Source organism: Macaca thibetana, chromosome 15 (genome assembly GCF_024542745.1).
Source record: "Macaca thibetana thibetana isolate TM-01 chromosome 15, ASM2454274v1, whole genome shotgun sequence".
Lineage (NCBI taxonomy): Eukaryota > Metazoa > Chordata > Mammalia > Primates > Cercopithecidae > Macaca > Macaca thibetana.
Genome location: NC_065592.1, coordinates 99,935,921 through 99,956,031, shown reverse-complemented (window position 1 = coordinate 99,956,031; position 20,111 = coordinate 99,935,921). Strand labels below are relative to the sequence as shown.

Sequence of the window (20,111 nt, the reverse complement as noted above, 5' to 3'; positions counted from 1 at the left end):
CAGTACCCATATATACTATGAACCCTGAAAGGACTAATCCTTCAAGATGGATCAGGAGTAGCTAACTGGGCCTAAACTCAAAATGGAGCCAAGCGGCAATTTGCTGACTGCAGGTCTCACACATGTACCCTGCTTCCTGCAAAAACCATGTACTTGTGTCACCTTGGGACTTTCACAGCTGTCTGTTCCTGTCTATGCCACCTAAATCAAGGGGTACCATTTTGTCATATGGACTTAAGAAATAGATTGTGACTTGCATCAGCCAATCAGAAATAAACAAGCTTGTATCCCTCATTTGCAGAGTGAACCAGATTGGGAATCTGACAACGAAATTTCTCTATAAAAGATAACACCTCTCTTTGTTCTTTCAGAGTGTACCTTTGTTTTGCACTGAAGGCTGGGACTCCTTGATGTGCAAACAGCTTACTGGAATCAAATTTCTAATTTTTTTCTTTTGTTGTTTTTTTTTTTAAAGAAAATCCTTTTCGGTAGATTTGTTAACTGTACATAATGAAAATCCTATAGGCATAGGCGCTAAAAAAAATCACAAGATATACAACACCTGTGTCATGCATCACCCAGAAAAAGAATCACATACAATCCCATAGCTCTAAACTATAAGAATCCATGATTCTTGAATGCAAACACAACCTACACAGCCTCTCTGTTTCCAAATACATGCACTGAACCTCCCACATCTCCTAGAATACAAAATACAGAAGCCACATAAACTGAAATACACACAGAACAACAAACTATTTTTATCAAGTACATATACGTCCACCTCACAAACACTGAGAACACACATACGAGTGGCAACACCAAGTTCTGCGAGTATTACATTTCATGACAGGCACAGAGGACCACTAAGTCTTAATATACCCAAAACCCCTCATATACACACTCACAAACTACCCATGAATACACACCCCACCCTCCCAGACCCAGATAAAACCCGTTAAAAAAACAAACAAACAAACATAAAAACATCAATACTACTCTAATACACACACACAATTTTCATATACCCATGGGCACATACACACTCACACAAATATCCCCAATCCCTGAATGTATAAATTCCCCGAAACACTATCCAATCAATATCCTACATGTCCAGAATACAACCTCCTCACCCCATTCCCCAAACATGCCCAAACACATGTACAAACACCCTAGCATTCTCCAAAGAAATACACTTTAAATACTAACAATCTCATATTTTATAAATAGACTTAGATAATTCATCTATCTGCTGATAAATATACATACAAACCAGAATACACACTCAAGATGCATGGAAATATCTCCAGCATATCATTTATAAATACCCATAAAAACACTCTCCAATCCCAAATTATCCCAATCTTGTATGAACCAGCTCCCACATTGCCAAATACTAACCAATAACCACATCACACACCTCTAATACATATAAATCCAACTCTCTTACTTTCCTGTATAAAAAGAGAACCCCATCTCTCTGTCAGACACACACATACTAAATTCCCAGAATATATAACTCTAATAACCACTTACTGAAAAATACAAGCACATAGCTCCACAAAACATTCATCCAAACTGCCATGCCCTTGAACACACACACACGCAAACGCAATACTCATGTAGTTCTCTACATGCCCTAAATATACCCACAATTAACTAATACACCACAAATATACAAACGTGCCACCTCATATCCCCAAATACACATACAGTCCCACAATACCTGAACATATGTAATCACACTTCCAAATGCTCACACAGAAATAACTCCTCCATCTTCCAAGACACAGAATCATACAAACTCCACCTCACAACTGCACACATTCACCCTACCAGTCCCCCAATAGACATGGATCTGCCCTCACACATTGAAACAGCCATACACACCCCCTGAAAATCATGAAAAGAAACACACATCACCATGCAACATGTCCTGAGTACTCAAATGGTCTTCCTACATTCCCCAAACATGTAAACCAAACACAGTGTACATCCACAAAAATAGAGACAAGCACTTTCTCTATTATTGCCCACGTGCACAAGGTAATTCTTCCAAATCTGCCCAACATTAGACAAATACAAATCCCCAACATTCATCTGGGAAAACACATGGAAAAGACATCTTCACAACCCAAATTCCAAATATCTAACCCCAATTCTTCTGGTATACATATCTTACATCTCATATCCTCTAAATATAAACTCTCTCTCCTACATACTTTCACAAAAACAGTTATGATCTTCTTTTTTGGGGGGCGGGGAATGAAGTCTCACTCTGTCACCCAGGCTGGAGTGCAGTGGCACGATCGGGGCTCACTGCAACCTCCACCTCTTGGGTTCAAGTGATTCTTCTGCCTCAGCCTCCCGAGTAGCTGGGATTACAGGCATGCACCACCACACACAGCTAATTTTTGTATTTTTAGTAGAGAGGGGATTTCACCATGTTGGCCAGGCTGGTCTCGAACTCCTGACCTCAGGTGATCTGTCCACCTCCACCTTCCAAAGTGTTGGGATTACAGGCGTGAGCCACCGCGCCTGGACCAGTTATGACCTTCTTTAATCTGCAATCTCCACACAGACACCACCAACCCACACATGTGAATACATATCAGATTCTCACCAATTAAATACATATCAAATTCCAAACTGAAAATTCATATAAACACATTTTCACATACACAAAACCACCCCACAAATCTCACACCCTCCAAAATCCAAAACAAAACTTCCTGACATTCTCAAGTATACACTAACCCAACCACCCAACATACACACGTGTGTGCAGTAAATTTTAGACACGTGTAGCCTACAATTTACAAATAATATACCACTACTTTTTATTTGTAAATTCCACATAAGTAATTCTCATAGAAGCTTTTCTTGACTTTGGCCATACTCTTGCATCCACAACCAACTGTGCTACCAAGTGAACAGACCATGACTAAAGGCCTGTTCTTCGACTTTGCAGCTGCTCATATCATTGACAAATGGAACATGCATGCTGGCTGATCATTCTGATTAAGTCAATGAGCTTCACAACTCACTCAATGAGGTTGTCCGTGAGAACTTCACTCATTTTACGAGGACACGAGCTACTTCTCTGCTGAACTGCATCACGGTTTCAACTGCTGAGGCTTTCCTTAAGCTTTTGCATTGCCTGGAATGTGAGAGGCATGGCGGAGTCACACTTTGGGGTTCCCGCTGCCTTGTTAAACCTCCCACCTCACTTTGGGGCCAGGTGAGCAAGGGAAACGAGTGCTGCCTGGGCGTCCCGCAGGGCCCCCAGGAGGAACGCTATGAACTCTCCCGCCTTGAGCGCAGCCACAGGCTTGCTCTGGCCACAATGTGGGGTCGCCCCGCGGACACTGGTGACCAGCGGGAACATGACCAGGAGGCGATTACCTTCTAATCACACGTGGCTTTAGTTTTAGGTAACACCAAGGAGGACGCCATGAAAGCGAAGGCCGTTGGGTAACCGCCCTTTGCCCTCGCGCTACGCGATACGCGTCTCCCCGCCCAGAACCGCCGGCAACCCCCGCTGGGAGCGGTTGACGGCCGCTGGCCGCACGCGGGAACCCCGCCCGCCGGAACCCCGCCCGCCTCAAGGCTCGTGCGCAGGCGCACGGGGCAGGCCTAGAGCCCGCCCTGGGAGGGCCCGGCAGGAGATGGGGAAATGGAGGGACTCGGCGCCTGGAAACTTCCTGGGGCCGGACGAGGCCTCCTCTTTGGAACCTCCGTGACCGTGCCTCTGAGAAACCAGCTCGTCGGAAACGACCACTCCTAATTTTCCGTAATACAAACCTGCAGTCAGTGCACTTAGGTAACACCCTTGCTGAAAGGTTTACCTTTGGAGGGTTTATTCTAAAGCAAAGTATCCTCGAATTGCATGTCTTGCATTGCGTTTGGACTGCATTTATTTCATTCCTGCTAATGCCTTTCAAAAAATAATATGCCCTGTTTTCCTACTCAGTCTGGAGGTTCCATTAAAGAACATTTCTGGCAAAGAATTTTAGACCGGAAAACACGCTCCGAAAGATACTTTCTTCTGACTCAGTTCCCAGAGTTTTTCCTATTGTATTCAAATGATTTCTAGAAATATTTTTGTTATAGCTTTGATCAATTTCTGTCCACAAAGCAGCAGATAGTAGGGGAACAATTCCACACTTCCCCACCCCCGACTCTGCAACACAGTGCAGAATTCCAGTTGGCAATAAAAACTAGTAGAGAAGCAACTCACTGACTTGAGTTTGTAATAGCTTCAGAAGAACTTTAATCATCACATCCTTTCTGCTCATTTGCAGGATTCCTATCGTCTGTCTCCACGTGATAACACTAAAGAGCCTTTACATCTATACCGGCCCAGGGCCTCAAGTGCAGAGACTGAGAGCTCTGCAGGACACAGCGTGGAGCTGCCATTCCTCTACCGTTCCGTGATCGAGTGGAAGAGCATGTGTACTCTGAACAGGGGATCGAAACCCTGAGATGTTCTTTCTCAGCAGTCAGTGCGGCACAGGACTTTCTGTGGGAATGCTAAGAGAGCAGGGGCCAGAGGGCTTTTAGCCATCACCTCCCATGGCCAGTCTTCACAAATTACCTTTGGCTAATTTGATGGTCTCTCCTCTTGGGGTCTAGGACTTCAAACATGTGCAGAAGCAATTGCAGCATTGAGGCAAGACATTGTTCCACAGTATATTTTTTGTATCACTGGCTCAGAAAAAGACTCATTGAAATCCTGTATCAAAGCCGTGTGTGAACATCTTGAGAAAGCATCGGTTCACTGACTTGACAAGGGAGGAGGCAACCAAGAATTCTGCCCTTTTTCAGTGCCTGAGTGTGATATTTTGCCTCAACATCCCTCTTAGATGAAATTGTTGATTGAAAATCATTTAAGTTTTTGCCCCATGATAAAAGATCAGGTCCTCAGAAAGAGCTCCAAAGCATTTACTGTTTGTTTGGTTTTGTTTTGTTTTGGTAAGTTTACCATGATTTTGCTTGAATTGCTGTCTGTTGATCTTCTCAGCTAAGATGGAGGTAGAGTTGCACAGTGGAAGAGGACTGCATATAAGGAGGCAGCTCCATCTCAGAGGACAAAAGGCCTGGGAGCACCCAGACAGGCAGTCACTCCCCTCCCAGTGGCCACTGTGGAGGTATTTCATAGAAATGCTTGCTGGACCATTCAGGTTTAGAGTTGGGACAAAACTGAGAACTCTTGAGAATATTGGACAGGAGTTAGGAAATGACCTGCTCATGCAGCTGGGGCAAGGAGGGGAGAACCTTGGGATTGAAACTTGCAGTCCACCGCCTGCCCCTGCAGTGTGGCCCCTGTTACATTTTCCTGCAACTCTGCCTTCTTGAGTGCAAATGTTTCTGAAAGGGGCAAATGCTTTGTAAGTGCCAACAGGGTGTGTTTCAGCGAATGTTCACAGTGTGCACCAATCCAGCTGAAGGCCTCTTCCCTTCCCCATCACCCTCCCATCAGTGCAAAATTACCCTGCTCAGCAGGGAGTGAGGTGTGTGTCTCAGAAGATTTTGTTGCTGTGCTCTGAGTACTCACTCCTCATCTCCTTTGACCAGTTTCCTAACACTCCCCGTGTTCACAACACAGAACATGAGTGCTCTTTCCTGTCATTGTGATGCTGATAAGCAGACAGTGATTTCAGTGTGAAAATGAGAATGAAGTTTTTTTTTTAAAGACAGGCTACAATAATTCCCACGCAGAGAGCCACATACGATGACACTGGATTCCAAACAGCAAGAATGTATGGAGAAGATGAGACCAACAGTGAGCTGAGAGAGGCCAGCCAGGATTCACATATGCGAGGGGATGCATGGGAATGGGGATGGGACGTTGGTGGATAGCATCCTGGCTTGTCTCAGAATGGACATGGGTTGTGGATTTCTAACTCCTGGAGAAACCAGAGTTCTAGGAATTGTAAGCTGCTTTATGTTAGGAAAGAAAAGATGGTGTTCTGCCCTTCTGTCCCTTACAACTGTGCATACTGCCACTAAACCTGGAAGCTGAGAAGGGTATAATGGCTACTCCTGACTTCTCATCAAATCAGCCTGCTATTGTTTTCTGCAATGGTTGTGTTTTGTGGTGAAGCCAAGATTCACACCTGAGTCTCCTTACTGCAAGTTCTCACTCTCACAGTGGAGGGTTAACAATAATCACTTCATATGTTGCACTTTTTTGGAAAGAGTTACCAGATAAAGTGCAAGATCCCGGTGAAATGTGAATAACACAGATAAAGGAAAAACAGATTTTTTGTAAAAGTATACTCTAAATATCACATGGATCACAATTATAATAAAAACTAATTCACTGTTTTATCTTGAGTTCAAATTCCACTTGGTATTTGTTATTCATACTTGCTAAATCCTGCCACTGTATTCTTTTGCATAGTTGTGATTTTAAGGAACAATACAATGTCTTATTCTAGGATTTACCTACAGAAATAGAGAAGCCACATTACTAGGATAAACACAGTCATTGTAAATATCAGGAAAGCATTGGAACATATTAATATAGTAATTTTTACCCCCCAAAACCTGAAAGCATTTTTAGACAGCAAAAATAGCTTCATTATGCTTATGATTGCATAATATATCTCTGGAAAAATGAAAATCAGATAACACCTGTTTCCTCCAGGAACGCAAATGTGGTGGCCAGGGAAAAAAGATGGGAGGAAGGCTGGTCATTGCCTATTCCAGTGTGCACAGTTTGAATTTGGAACCATGCAAAAGTATTGCTTGGTTAAATTAAAACCATTCAAAAGATAAAAAATAAACATTTAACACCATCACAATATGCTGGGAAACAAAATGAATGGATTTCTGGTCTCAGTACTGTAGGTCGCATAGCCACTCTTTCCTGGACTGAGGCTTCCCAGGAAAGGGGATGGGAAGTAAGGCTGGCCTGCTGGTATGGACAGAGATTCCAGCAACATACATGACCCGGGGGCACAAGGATTGCTTCCTAAACAATGATGAGCACACAGCCAACTAATAGCCTGGATGGGCTGAGACCATCCTGATTTCAAACACCCAGTCCCTTTGCCTTCCTGAGAACTTCTGTGTTTCTCAGACTGAAAACGTGTTCTGAATTTTGTTCAGGAAGTGCGGCCCCTGTTGAAATTCATCAAGAATGGGAAAGAGCCAAAGGGGGAAGGAGCATGGGTTGCTTGGCACAAAAGTAGGTCTGTTCATAAAGAATGGAAGTAAAGGGGACATCAGGTAGAAGGTTTTGCTGTGAGTCAGGACAATTTAAAAGTTGCCTAAAGAGGTACACGCCATCTGTGTTGCTGCCGTCCAGTTGGAAGGGAAACTCAGGTTCTTGCCTAGTGGCTAGAGTCCTTTGCAGAATGTCCCCCACCCCTACCAGCTGCCCACTGCCCCTCCCCCTCTGCAGAATGTCTGGGGTCCTATGTTCTAAACCTATTTACATTCAAATTTTCCCTGCTCCACTTGGACTCAGGAGCATCTGCTGAGCCAGGTCACTCTCTGTGTCCTACCCTTAACTTTTCTCATTGCGGAAACTGCCAGACAGCGGTGGGCAGTGCCCAGCCTGAGGGGATGGCTTCAAATGGAGGTGAGACTGTAGGGACAGGGGCATTATCCGAGTCTGCCATGCCTCAACTCCTTGGGAATTCAAATTTGAACTGCCCCTGGGGACAGCTGATAGGGCTGATGTTGAAGAGGGAGGGAGCGCTGGATGTCCCCAAGGACATCACACCTGGGGATGGCCATGGCACCCTGAGTCTGTGGTTAGGGAGGACGGCTCCTTAGAGGTGGATCAAGATGCCTGGGGGAATACACCGTGTAGAGGAAAGGATGGAGTGGATGGATTGATCCTTTCTAGAGGGGGACAGGTCACGTCATTGTGTGTTTGTAGGGAGTGGTGGGATCGTGTTGTGCTGGTGGCCCAGGGAGAATGACGGGCAAGCCTGAGCCCTGTGCCATGTCTTCAGCCACCTGGAAGGTGCCCTTCCATAGTGTTCAGAGGGATTTGGGCTGGAGTTTTCTAGATCTTAGGGAGGAGTGGGGAGAAGTGGTCTCAGCCAGAAAACTGTTGGGTGGGTTGGTTGTGACAGAGCATGTAATGACAACCTCTGGGTGGGCGAGGCTGGGGGCTACTGTAACTGCCACAGCCCAGAGCCTCTCAGCTCCCGCCCCAGAGCTGGCTGCTCCGTCAGTTGAGGTAGCTGTTGGCTTTGATCCAACAGGGGTGGGGACAAATGGGGAAGTTCAGGTAACACATGGCCTGGACTTCCTGAGATGTTCTGAATTGTTCGCCCTTTTGTGGAAGCTCAGGTCTTCAGACCCACTTCCTCTTGTCTACTAGCTCATGGCCTGTCCTCTGCACTTTGTGTTACTGTGGAGATGAAGAATTTGCTCCTATTCCATTTATACTACCTCATGAAATGGGGACAGGTGTGGATTCTTGCTGGTTCTCAGTGGATGGGTCTGGAAAGGCTGGTTTCCTTTTCAGTAGAGGAAGGAGAATAGTGCACAAATAGGAAGATGGTTCTTTTATTATTATTATTATTAAAGTTAGGATATGTGTCCTGAATGATGAGGTGCATGTGCTGTATCCCTTATTCCCCCTGACTAGAGACTGCATGGGGTCGTAGTGAACAGGGATGAGTTCAAGACAACTTTGCCTTACCTGGCCTGTGGCCCAGGAACCCCTGGTTCTTGGTTGGTCACTATGTTCAGTTATTGGGAGCTCAAAGGAGAAGGATCAGAGATGCTCCTTGTCCCACTACCTATTGTAACATGACCAGCAGCTGTGAAAATCCCTGGGCACCTCCCCTGATAGCCCTGCTGCTCACCAGTTGCTGGCTGAGTTCTAATCGTGTGCAGCTGTTGCTGGCTGTGCGGTGACAGTATCTCAGGGGACTCCACCACTGCCTCTCAGACCTGCTCCCTGGGAACAGAGCTTCCTGAGTGGCAGCTGGGACCACTGAGCACTGAGCAATGGGTGGCCCGAATCTGACCCCCATTTAGCACTTGCTGTGGGGACAGGACAGCAAGTGCCAGGTCCTGTGTCAGGACACTGTGCCACAAGTGTCCTGTACCAGGACAATCACTTGCATGCTGGACGTGATGAGTTATGGATTATCTTCAGGGTTCTTAGGGTGCTGGCTTGGGAAAGATTTCCATCCAGTGGTTTTCTTTTGTTGTGTTTGAGCTAGGAAAGAAAGGGGTTTACAAGAGCTTCAGGAAAAGGAAGATTGAAGAGAAGATGTGGCCATAATATTCGGAAGCTTCTGGCTTCCTGCCGGCCTTCTCAGTGCTGAGCACTGCCCTGGGGTAGGCCCCTCACCTGTTGCTGAGCATGCTAAGGACCACCAAGCCGCTGAGACTCATCCCTGACCCATGGCTTGGGAGATGCCTGTGAGGCTGATGGGGTCTGCCAGGGACACCTGAGGGAGACCCTCGGGCAGCGAAGGCTTGGCTGTTGCTTCTTGGGAGACAGGGGCCAGGGAGTCTTGGTGATCGGGGCCAGGCTCTCTAGTGGAGTAACTCCCGTGGAGGAACAGAGCATCCAATGCACACTCGGGGACACTTGCAAGTGGCAGAGTTTCCCTGTCACACGCCCTCAGCTGTTGGGGCTCCCCTCTGATTCTCCTGTGACTAGTGAGGACCAGGAGACCCCAGCTCATTCATCTCTTTCTTTTGTCTCCACAGCATACCCAGTGCTGGGACCGGGCGTGACCGTGAACCCTGGCGCCTCCCTGTCTGTGTTCACGGCTCTGCCCTTTACCACACCCGCTCCCGGCCCAGCACATGGGCCACCCCTCGTGACTGCAGCGGTTCCTCCCGGCGGCCCTCTGGTGCTGTCTGCCTTCCCCAGCACACCTCTGGTGGCAGGACAGGATGGCCACGGCCCGAGTGGGGCTGGGGCTTCTAACGTCTTTGTCCAGATGAGGACAGAAATGGGGTCTGTGAAGGCCCCTCAGGCACAGACCTTGGTCCTAACTCAGAACCCCCTTGTCTGGCAGGCTCCAAGCGCCCTCTGTGGAGGTGTCGTGTGTCCACCTCCCCTACTCCTGGCAGCTGCTCCTGTGGTGCCTGTTATGGCTGCCCAGCTGGTTGGGGGCACCCAGGCCTGTGAGGGAGGCTGGTCCCAGGGCCTTCCTGTTCCACCACCACCACCACCGGCTGCCCAGATGCCCCCCATCGTGTCCCACGCTGGGCCATGGCCACAAGGGGCTCATGGAGAGGGCAGCCTGGCTCCCTCCCAGACCAAGGCCCCACCAGACGACTCCTGTAATCCCAAGAGTGTCTATGAGAACTTCCGACTCTGGCAGCGCTACAAGCCCCTGGCCCGGAGGCACCTTCCCCAGAGTCCTGACACCGAAGCGCTTTCCTGCTTCCTCATGTGAGTGTCCTCGGGGCACCAGAGCTTGTCCTGCAGCTCACACGTAAAGAGGCTGCTGAATGGACAGGAGGTCACGCTGTTCAGGGGAGCTTGCAGGGCGGTTGTGAGGGTGATGGATTGCACTATGGGAAGGTACATTTTCAACAACATTAAATCTGGCTGTGGCTCAGGACAGACTGTCAGGGGCCTCAACTGCCCGTCACTGTCCCGTGAGTCCAGCCAATCCTTACTTTCAGTAATTTTCACAACAATGTTTACAGAAGACCTAGGTCAGAGACGGTTCCTGGTGTGACGTGAACGACGGTTTGGGTTTAGGTCTTTGAGTACACACTCCAGTGCCTCTCCCTGAACCCAGTGTTGATGGCCAGGAGCACATCACATGGGGCTGGGGGGAGGAGCTGCAGGGCCCGGCGGGAACCTGGCACATGCCCGCAGTTCTGCCCAGGTCCAGCACCGCGGGGGTGGAGCCTGCACAAGGGGATGGGCTTGGGCCCCGCACCAGGGTCGATGCTGGGCAGGTATTTGCATCTTCACCCTCAATCCCTCCTAGAAAAAGGGACAATGATGCTTCATTCAGAGGATGGCGAAGAGATGACTTGAGCTCACATATGACATGTATAACACAGTGTCTGGCACATGCTATGACATATTACATGATAGCAATTATGATTACTGTCCCCTTTACTATCATTATCAGGACTAGGCCATCTAGGAGAGTGCTCCCCAAAGCCATAGGCTCCAGTGATAGCTCTGAGTGCACCACGAGCCCAGCAGCCCAGGGCCATGGACTGTGGTGACTGTGAGGCAGCAACGTCAGCATCCGGGAGAGTTTGTGGTTTCATTCCCAGTCCCTGCCTCTCTCCACCCTGTGGCACCTCTGTCACCCTGTGTTTCCCACTGATGAGCAAACGGGAGCTTGAGCACATCCACCGTGCAACACACTAACCGTTCCCCTAGGGAAGTCCCCTGCCTGGGGTGTAGGTGGAAGGCGGCCCCATCTTCATCCCCAACAACCTCACTGCCCCTGCACCCTGGAACTGGTTGCATTCCGCCTTGGAGCGGAGTCCCAGTGCACTGGGGACCCTGATTCTTGGAGTGGAGCTGCCCCAGGCTCACAGGCCTTTGCCATGGCTCCTGTGGGAATGTGGGAAGCTGTACCTGGCTGCTTGCAGTGAGCTTGACACTGCTCTGCTTTGGTTCTGGACGTGTGCTCCTGCTCCTCATGCTTCAGGACCCTGAGGCTGCATCCCCAGAGGTTGCCTTGCTCCAGAGTCCCCAAGAAGCTGGTTAAATCTCAGTCCTGGGGCCCAGGAACCTGCACTTTAACCCTCGCTCCCAGGTCATTCTGTGTGCACGCTGTCTCAGTCAGCTCAGGCTCACGCTGTCTCAGTCAGCTCAGGTTCGGCTGTAACAAATCCCATAGACTGGGTGCTTTATCAAGACACGTTCATGTCTCCCAGTTCCAGAGGCCAGAAATCCCAGATCAAGGTGACAGCAGATTGGGTGTCTGGTCAGGGCCCTCTTCCTGGCTGGAGAGAGCTGCCTCGGCTGTGTCCTCTGGTGGCTGAGAGGAAAAGCCCTGGCGTCTCCTCCTGCCCTTATCGGGGCTCAGATTCCATGACTGGGACCCACGCTCATGACCTGCTCTAACCATGACTGCCTCCAAATACCGACACACCGGCGCTGAGGGCTTCAGCACAGGAATGTTGGGGACACATATGTTCCACCCATAGTACTGAGTTCACTTCTCAACATCAGAACACCGAGGACTTGAGGGGCAGTTGGAGAGGCCACTCCGTAGCTTGTGTTGATGTTCGATCTTGGGGGCATGTCCTGGGGCCTGAGGAGCCCACATGGGGGAGAACAGGACATGGACAGATGGCAGGACAGGTGTGGGGAGGACAGGGGCCAGGTGTTGGGACCAGGTGGGCTCGGGATGAAGGGTGGGCTTATAGACTGGGGCTGACTGCACTGGTTTACAGCCCAGTTCTCCGATCCCTGGCCCGGCGGAAGCCCACCATGACGCTGGAGGAGGGACTGTGGCGGGCCGTGCGCGAATGGCAGCACACGAGCAACTTTGACCGGATGATCTTCTACGAGATGGCGGAAAAGTGAGTCTGGGGTCCTGGGGGCAGGGCCCGCGGGGCAGAGTGAGACTGAATGACAGAGGCCTGGTGGCCGTGGTGGCTTCTCAGCATGGAGCATGAGGAGGGTGTGGACAAACACAGGACGCCCTGGGCCCCTGGCTCCCTCAGGAAGCTGCTCCTGCCACCTAGAGTGCTCTGGGGTCTCTGTCCTGCCCTCTTGGGAAGCACCCCCTGCCTGGCCTGGGCCAACCCCTGCCTTGACACTGGAGGTCATGGCGGGAGCAGCCAGCGTCACAGCCCAAAGTGGGTCACCTCCAGCTGTGGGGATGGGGAGAAGGGGCGCTAGTGACTATAGACAGAGTGGGGTGCAGGCTCCTCACAGCAGTGGCCAGAAGTCGGTTTTCTGCCATCCCAGCCTGGCCAGGGAGTTTGGGCAGGGGAGACCTGTATCCGGGACACCATGAGACCCATCTCTGGCCTGACCGCCTTTGCTCCTGGGCAGTGCTCTCCGTGAAGACAGACAGACCTCAGCCTCAGGGGAAAGGGGCCCTGTCCTCCGGGCTCAGCTTTTGCTTCCTCCCGACCAGGGGTCTCCCGGGCCTCGTGCCCCTGGGTTATCTTTCAGGGACCCGCAGTCCCAGCCTCAGGACTCCTGCATCTGGGCATCATCCCTGACGCCGTCTGCCATCAACCCCACCCCTGGGCAGCTGAAACCTGGAGGAGGAGTCCCCCGGGACCCTCCTGGGCCTCGTGGCCCTGACTGGAGTCAGGAAGCCCCTTTGATGCCATGGGCTCTGCAGGGGCCGGGTGAGGGAGGGTGAGCCCAGAACTCTGGGAGCAGCTCCCTCCTGGGACTGGGGGATGAGACCCAATGAAGGCCTGGACAGCCCACCCGAGGCATTGCCTCCCATCCCTGCCCTCGGCCGCTGCCTGGTCCTGGGGACAGGGGGCGTGGACCCTCTCCGCACAGCCTGGGCCTCCTTCACCCCCAGGTTCCTGGAGTTCGAGGCTGAGGAGGAGATGCAGATTCAGAAAGCGCAGTGGATGAAGGAGCCCCAGAGCCTGCCTCCTCCAGCCCCGCCGAGGCTTGAACCTCAAGGACCCCCAGCCCCTGAGGTGGCCAAGCAGCCAGGTACTGCTTCCCACATTTCCACAGGAGCCATGGCAAAGGCCAAAGGGGCCAAGGGAGACCACTGTCCTCACACCCCATGCTTCCCTTCAAGAGGGGGATTTGCTCCCTCCAACAGGACAGCTTCCGGGAGCATATGTTGGGTATTGACCAGGTCAAGTTTCCTAGCTACTCTCTCCCCTCGCCCATCCAAAACTCCACGTATGCTCTGCCCAGGAAGCAGGGATGAGCGGGGAGAGTACATGGCATATTGGTGGCTCCAAACTTCCTCCCAAGCGATGCTGTCTCAGATGTGCCCCTCCTGCGCGTCTCCTCTGGGGGCGCTGTGGTTCAGGTGGTCCTGACCAGCTGGGACCCACTTCACATCCCCAAGCCCTGCCCTCCCCTGTGTGGTCAGGCAGGAGGAGCGGCCCTCACCACGCCCGGCCTCCTCCTTCTCTGCCTCAGTGTACCTTCCCAGCAAGGCCGGCCCCAAGGCCCCGACTGCTTCCCTGCCACCACCCAGGCCCCAGAGGCCAGCGGAGACCAAGGCCCGCCTGCCACCACCCAGGCCCCATCGGCGAGCAGAGACCAAGGCCCGCCTGCCACCACCCAGGCCCCAGAGGCCAGCAGAGACCAAAGTCCCCGAGGAGATCCCCCCAGAAGTGGTGCAGGAGTATGTGGACATCATGGAGGAGCTGCTGGGGCCTCCCCTCGGGGTCACGGGGGAGCCCAAGAAACAACGGGAAGAGGGCGAAGTGGAGCAGCCACAGGAAGAGGATTGGACGCCCCCAGACCCGGGCCTCCTGAGCTACATTGACAAGCTGTGTTCCCAGAAAGACTTCGTCACCAAGGTGGGCTGGCCTGGAGTGCTGGGGTCTGCAGGATTCCGGGGGGTGGCACTCCCAGGTCCTTGGAATTAAGCTCTGTTCCTTAGCTATTCAGCAGCGTGTGTATTTCCATGGATTTGAATGTCTGTGTATGTGATTGTGTGTGTCTGTGTGTTGCTGTGTGTTTGTATCTGCGATTTGTTACTGTGTGTCTTTGTGGGTGTGAGTGTGGAGTGTGTAGGTTACCTGTGTCTGTGTCTTTTCCTGTGTCATATGTGGGTCTGTTTGTGTGTCTGTGTGTGCTCTGTGTGTCTCTGTCTGTATGTGTGTATGCTACCAGGTCTGTGGTCTGTGTGTGTAGCTGGTGGTTGCCATGATATCAGACAGCCCCAGGAAGGTGGGTACGGGGCTCTCCCCGCTTTCTGCATCTCCTCCAGGTGTCCTTGCCTCCAGGTTACTTCCTACACAGGAAACTCACACCTTCTTCCTTCTGTTCCCAGGTGGAGGCCGTCATTCACCCCCGATTCCTGGAAGAATTGCTTTCCCCAGATCCACAGATGGATTTTTTGGCCCTAAGCCAGGAGCTGGAGCAGGAGGAAGGACTCACCCTTGCCCAGGTGAGCAGGAGGGGCAGGAGGGACCCAGCACACAACGCCCACCTGAATGTCTAACCCCACCCTGCTGGGGATGCTCGGCTTCTTGAGGAGCCACTCCGGGGTGGGAAGATGCAGGTTCAGAGGGAGTGGGATGGAGAGGAGCCAGGGAGGGGAGTCAGGATGCAAGCTGCAGTGAGGCCCAAGGGGACGCCCAGCAGAGCCACACCCTCTCTCTTTGACATAAAGCCCAGCTGCCTCAGGCTTCCCTGCCTCCTGCCCAAGTGCCCTGGTCTCCACCACCCTGGGCCCTGCTCACACCTGGGGCAGCGCCAGTAAGTGCCCCGTTTCCTCCCGCAGCTGGTGGAGAAGCGCCTCCTACCTTTGAAGGAGAAACAGCGTGCGAGGGCAGCCCCTAGTCATGGCGTGGCCCGGTTGGACTCAAGTCCTTCTAAGTTTGCAGCTGCTCAAGGAACAGAGAGAGATATCCCTGACCCCCAAGAAGGGGTTGACGTGGAAACCTGCCCACCCCAGACGGCTGCCTGGGACCCTCAGGGACGAGGCAGAGCACGCACCGGCATGGCCAGGTCCAAAGACCCTGCGGTGCCTTTGGGATGTCAGGATTCCTCCAGGCTGAGGGCTGCTCGGTCAACCTCTCCTCCCCAGGACCACAGACCCACCTGCCCTGGCCTGGGGACCAAGGACGCCTTGGATCTCCCTGGAGGGTCTCCTGTCAGGGAGTCACACGGACTGGTTCAGGGGTCAAGTGAGGAGGAGGAGCTCCCCAGCCTGGCCTTCCTCTTGGGTTCCCAGCACAAGTTGCTGCCCTGGAGGCTACCCCAGAGCCCTGTCCCTGCCTTGGGCCTTCTCAGCCCAGAAAAGTGGGGACCCCAGGGAGTTCTTCAGTCCCCATCTGCTCAAAGAAGAGGCCTCAGCCTAGCGCCCTCTCTTGCTACCAAGTCCAAGAAGCGACCTGTCTTCGGAAGCCCATCCCCTGCTGAAAAGACACCCCCCGCAGGGCCTGGGCTCAGGGTCTCTGGGGAGCAATCCCTGGCTGGGGGACTCGGTGGCCCCTCACAGTCTCAAAAGAGAAAGGGTGACCTCTTGGTCTCCAGGAAGAAGAAGAAGCGGCATTGCAGCCAGTAGGGGCTTCCGGGCAGACTCTTGGTGCCAGTCTCCAAGGGTGGGGCTCTGGCATCCGATGCCCCAAAGCAGTCAAAAGCTTCTTCTCCCCCAGTGCTGATCTTGCTGGGCCTTAGCTTTGGAGGGGAGGGGAGGGAGGGTAGGGAGAGGATGGCTGAATGGGGAAGGCAGGAAGGGAGAAGGGTAGGGGAGGGAGGGGAGGGAGAGGGTGGCTGAATAGGGAGGGCAGGAAGGGAGAAGGGTGGGGGAGGGAGGCGAGGGAGAGGGTGGCTGAATAGGGAGGGCAGGAAGGGAGGAGGGTAGGGGATGGAGGGGAGGGAGAGGGTGGCTGAATGGGGAGAGCGGGAAGGGAGGGCCTGGGGGGAAGGGGCGGGGGGTGGGAAGCAGTGTCTTGGGGACCTCACGTGTAAATGTAAATAAATGTAGTTGTGTTGGAAAATGCTCTCAGGGCTGCTGCCTCTGTCCTGGGGCTGTGCTGCTCCGTGGAGGGCGTCTGTGAGGGAGGGCAGAGGAACTGGGAGATGCCAGGCACTGGGAACCCACAGGGGCAGGCCCCACTCTTTCCTCCTGGTGTGAGGGGCCCCTTCAGATGCTCCAGGGACTGACAGATGCTGAGGAAGCCCTGATCCCTCCCACCACCCACTCACAAGTCCCCGCCCGCTTTAGGGAGGCTTCTCAGGGCCTCCCATCATTATCAGTATCCCTGGAAAATCCCGGGATAGAGAGCGCTGGCTGGCTTTTGTTGTGCTCGGTGGGAGCTGAGGAGAAGGCAGCTGCCTAAAGCATGGACGTGGGGAGAGGCGGCTGCTTCTGCTTAACCCTCATCAGGAAGAGCTCGGGCACTGGGCTGAGGGGAGACGTTGAGGTGACCGTCCACACGGGTGTGTTTGGGATACAACGGGAGTGGGGGAAGTCCCTTTGCCTGTTTCTGGGCAGGAGAGAGTCTTGTCCAACTAGCTGAAGCAGATGCTCCTTGCTGTGGCCACAGGGACTGGCTTCAGGGGCCCTCGGGGTCCTGCATGGAGCCCCCCACAGCTATGATTGCCTTCCCATATGATGACGGAACTCGTGTGGAATTGATGTGGACAGAGATTTACATTGGTATCTAAAACAGTTCCCTCCCAACACACCATCACCTATGGGAACAAGCATGACCAGCCCGCCAGGCACAGGGTGGGTGTGTCTGCTCGTCCCAGGGCCAGGAGGAGCTGTGGCCCAGGCTGAGAGGGGCTGAGGGTCAGCCACCCTTCTGCCAGGCACAGACCCCAAGAGCAGAGCAGGGGCTGCCTGGGATGCGGCACCGGCTGTTCGGGAAGTGCCCTGGGAGTCGGGGGCCAGGTGTTTGCCGAAGGGAGACTTCCAGAGTCTATGAGTGAGATGAGGACTGCATCAGGAGAGGGACTGAGGCTGGGGAGAATGCTCTGCTCTTTCCCAGGTTGTCCTGTCCTCCCCATCTCTGCTGAACTCCCCTCACCCCATGGGCCAGCCTCTGCCCCCCTTACCCCTAACCCACCTCTTAGAATCTCAGATCCCAGCATGGACAGGACCTGGCACCCGCCCTGGTTCCCTCCTGGCCAACACCTTCTTCTCCACAGTCTGAGTTCTGATTCCTCCCCCGGGGCCCTTGTTGGCTCAGGACCCCTGTGACTGCCAGGGCACAGGTCCCAGCACTGCTTGCATGCAGAGCTGTGGTCATGGCGCTGGGGTCTGGCCCAGCAGCAGAGGCTTGTGGGGCAAAGCTGCCCGGTACACAGTGGCCTGGCCCCTTGGCCAAGTGACAAAGGGAGCCATGTTTGGGTCCTCTCTGGCCCCATCTGCCCACAGAGCACAGCAGTCAACCAGACAGGTGCCCCTCTGCCCCGTCCCTTCTGCTCAATGTGGGCAGTGTTGCAGGCCTTCCGCCCTCTGTGGCCTTTGGGAAGGAGAGTTTATCTTGGCAGGGCTTCCCCAGCTCAGTGCACATCAGGCCCTCCGGGAAAATGTGGGGAGTGAAGAGTCACTGGTGGGTGAAGTGGGCAGCTCCCGTGACTCCTCTACATTCAGGGCCATCCTCAGGAGATAAGGTAGCACTGCCCCTTTGCAGAGTTTAGGAATGTTAAGTGAGCAGCGTTTGAAGGGAACATGGTCTATACTCTGCCGTGTGTGGGTGCTCAGCCAACTTCCTCACCTAAGGGTGAAAGTGACACCTTGGGGTTCCTGCTGGTTACCACACTGGTTGTTGTCTACCCCGCTGTCCTGTCCTTGTTTTGGCTGAGCTATTCCCAGGAGGCAGAACCTGTGCTTCCTCCACCACTGTGTCCCGCCTGAGCCCTACAATCTGCCCCTAAATGGGCAGAGTGGGGCTGACTAGGGGGATCTGATAGACTGAACACACGTTCCCCTCCCCCCCGCCCCATTCCTATGTTGAAGCCCTAACACGCAACTTGATGGTATTTGGAGATGGGCCTTTGGGAATTATTCAGGGTTAGAAGAGACCATGAGGGTGGGGCCCTACTGATGGGATTAGGGCCCTGGTAAGAAGCAGAGACCCCAGAGCTCTCTCTCTCTCTGACACAAGGACACAGTGAGAAGGCGGCCATCTGCAAGCCAGGAGAGAGCCCTCACCAGAACCTCGCCACACTGGGATGCTACCCTCGGACTTCCAGCCTCCAGACTGTGCCAAATACATTTCTTTTTTTAATACGTGCCACTACCCCCAAGTCTATGGCACTTTGTCCTAGTAGCCCTATGTGACTAGGACAAGGTCCATAATCTCAAGAACTTCCTTCGTGACTGGTATCTGGAAACCGTGCATCAGGGCCATGGGAAAGAAAGGCTCGGCCCTTTGCGACTGTCACCACACCTCCACCCCAAGTGCAGCGTATCACACATGAACCAGGAGAGCCTGGGATGCAGTGAAAGGGAATCTGTAATTACTCATGATGTTGTCGCATCCACTCTTGGGGAAGCCATGCAGCTTGCTCGCAGCAGGTGCTGGGGGTGTGCTGAGGCTCTTGGTGGGCTTGGCCTCCCTGCTCACGCAGCCAGGTCACTCTCTGGGAGCCAGTGCAGCTGGGGCAGCCCCAGGCAGGCTTGCCTCCAGAGACCACTCCCTTCACTACTGGATGACAGATCCCTGAAGAAGCCATGGCCTCCTGGGAAATTCCATCTGACAACGGGAGCAAGGCTGGCCCCCGTTAGTGAACATTCTGTGCTTTCTGACAGCTACCAGGATGGACTTGATTCAGGTGGCTGCCCTTTTGTAGCTGCACTTTGATTCTAACTTCAGTGTCAGCATGCAGTGTCGCATGATGCACTATGAATGGAACATACAATATGTGTCTTTCACATCTGTCTTCTTTCACTTAGAATAATATTTCCAAGGTTATCCATGTTTTTAGTGTGTACCATTATATCAAACCTTTTTATTGCTGAATAATATTCCATTAATGAATATACTAAAAATTTTCCATTTATCAGTTAAGAACATATGGATTGTTTTCACTTTTTGGCTATTGTGAATAATACTTCGAAGAACATTTGTGTACAAGGTTTTCTGGGGATGTATGTTTCCATTTCTCATGGCTATATACCTAAGAGTGAAAATTGATGGGCCATATGGAAACTGGATGTTTAACCATTTCAAAAGGTGCCAGACTGTTTCCAGTGTAGATGAACCATTTTATGTACCCACTAGCTGTGTGAGGGTCCCAGCATCTCTCCACATTCCAGCCAACATTTGTTATCAACTCTCTTTTTGATAAAGTCATCCTAGTGGTTCTGAAGTTGCATCTCATTGTAGTTTGCATTTGCATTTCCCTGATGTTGAACCTGTTTCATGTACCTATTCGCCACTTGTGTATCTTCTTTGGAGCAATGTGTACTCAACATTTACTAATTTTTAACTGGTTTGTGTTTTGCCATTGAGTTATAATAATTCTTTATATATTCCAGATAAAAATGCTTGACAAGATATGATTT

At 52.3% G+C, this 20,111-nt stretch overlaps 1 protein-coding gene and 1 pseudogene across 2 annotated transcripts in view; one reads left to right on the top strand and one right to left on the bottom strand.

The window, feature by feature from the left end:
- LOC126936845 (double homeobox protein 4-like protein 2) overlaps positions 1–3,511 on the bottom strand; it is a 93,905-nt gene extending 90,394 nt beyond the window's left edge. For both annotated transcript variants that reach the window (XM_050759640.1, XM_050759639.1), the window contains exons 1-2: positions 3,409–3,511; positions 3,051–3,163 (exon numbers count right to left, since the gene is read on the bottom strand). The gene's annotated coding sequence lies outside the window, so the exon portion shown is untranslated. The remainder of the gene's footprint in view (positions 1–3,050; positions 3,164–3,408) is intronic.
- Positions 3,512–7,217: 3,706 nt separating this feature from the next.
- LOC126936822 (NUT family member 2A-like) lies at positions 7,218–16,154 on the top strand (annotated as a pseudogene).
- The last annotated feature ends 3,957 nt before the right edge of the window (positions 16,155–20,111 follow it).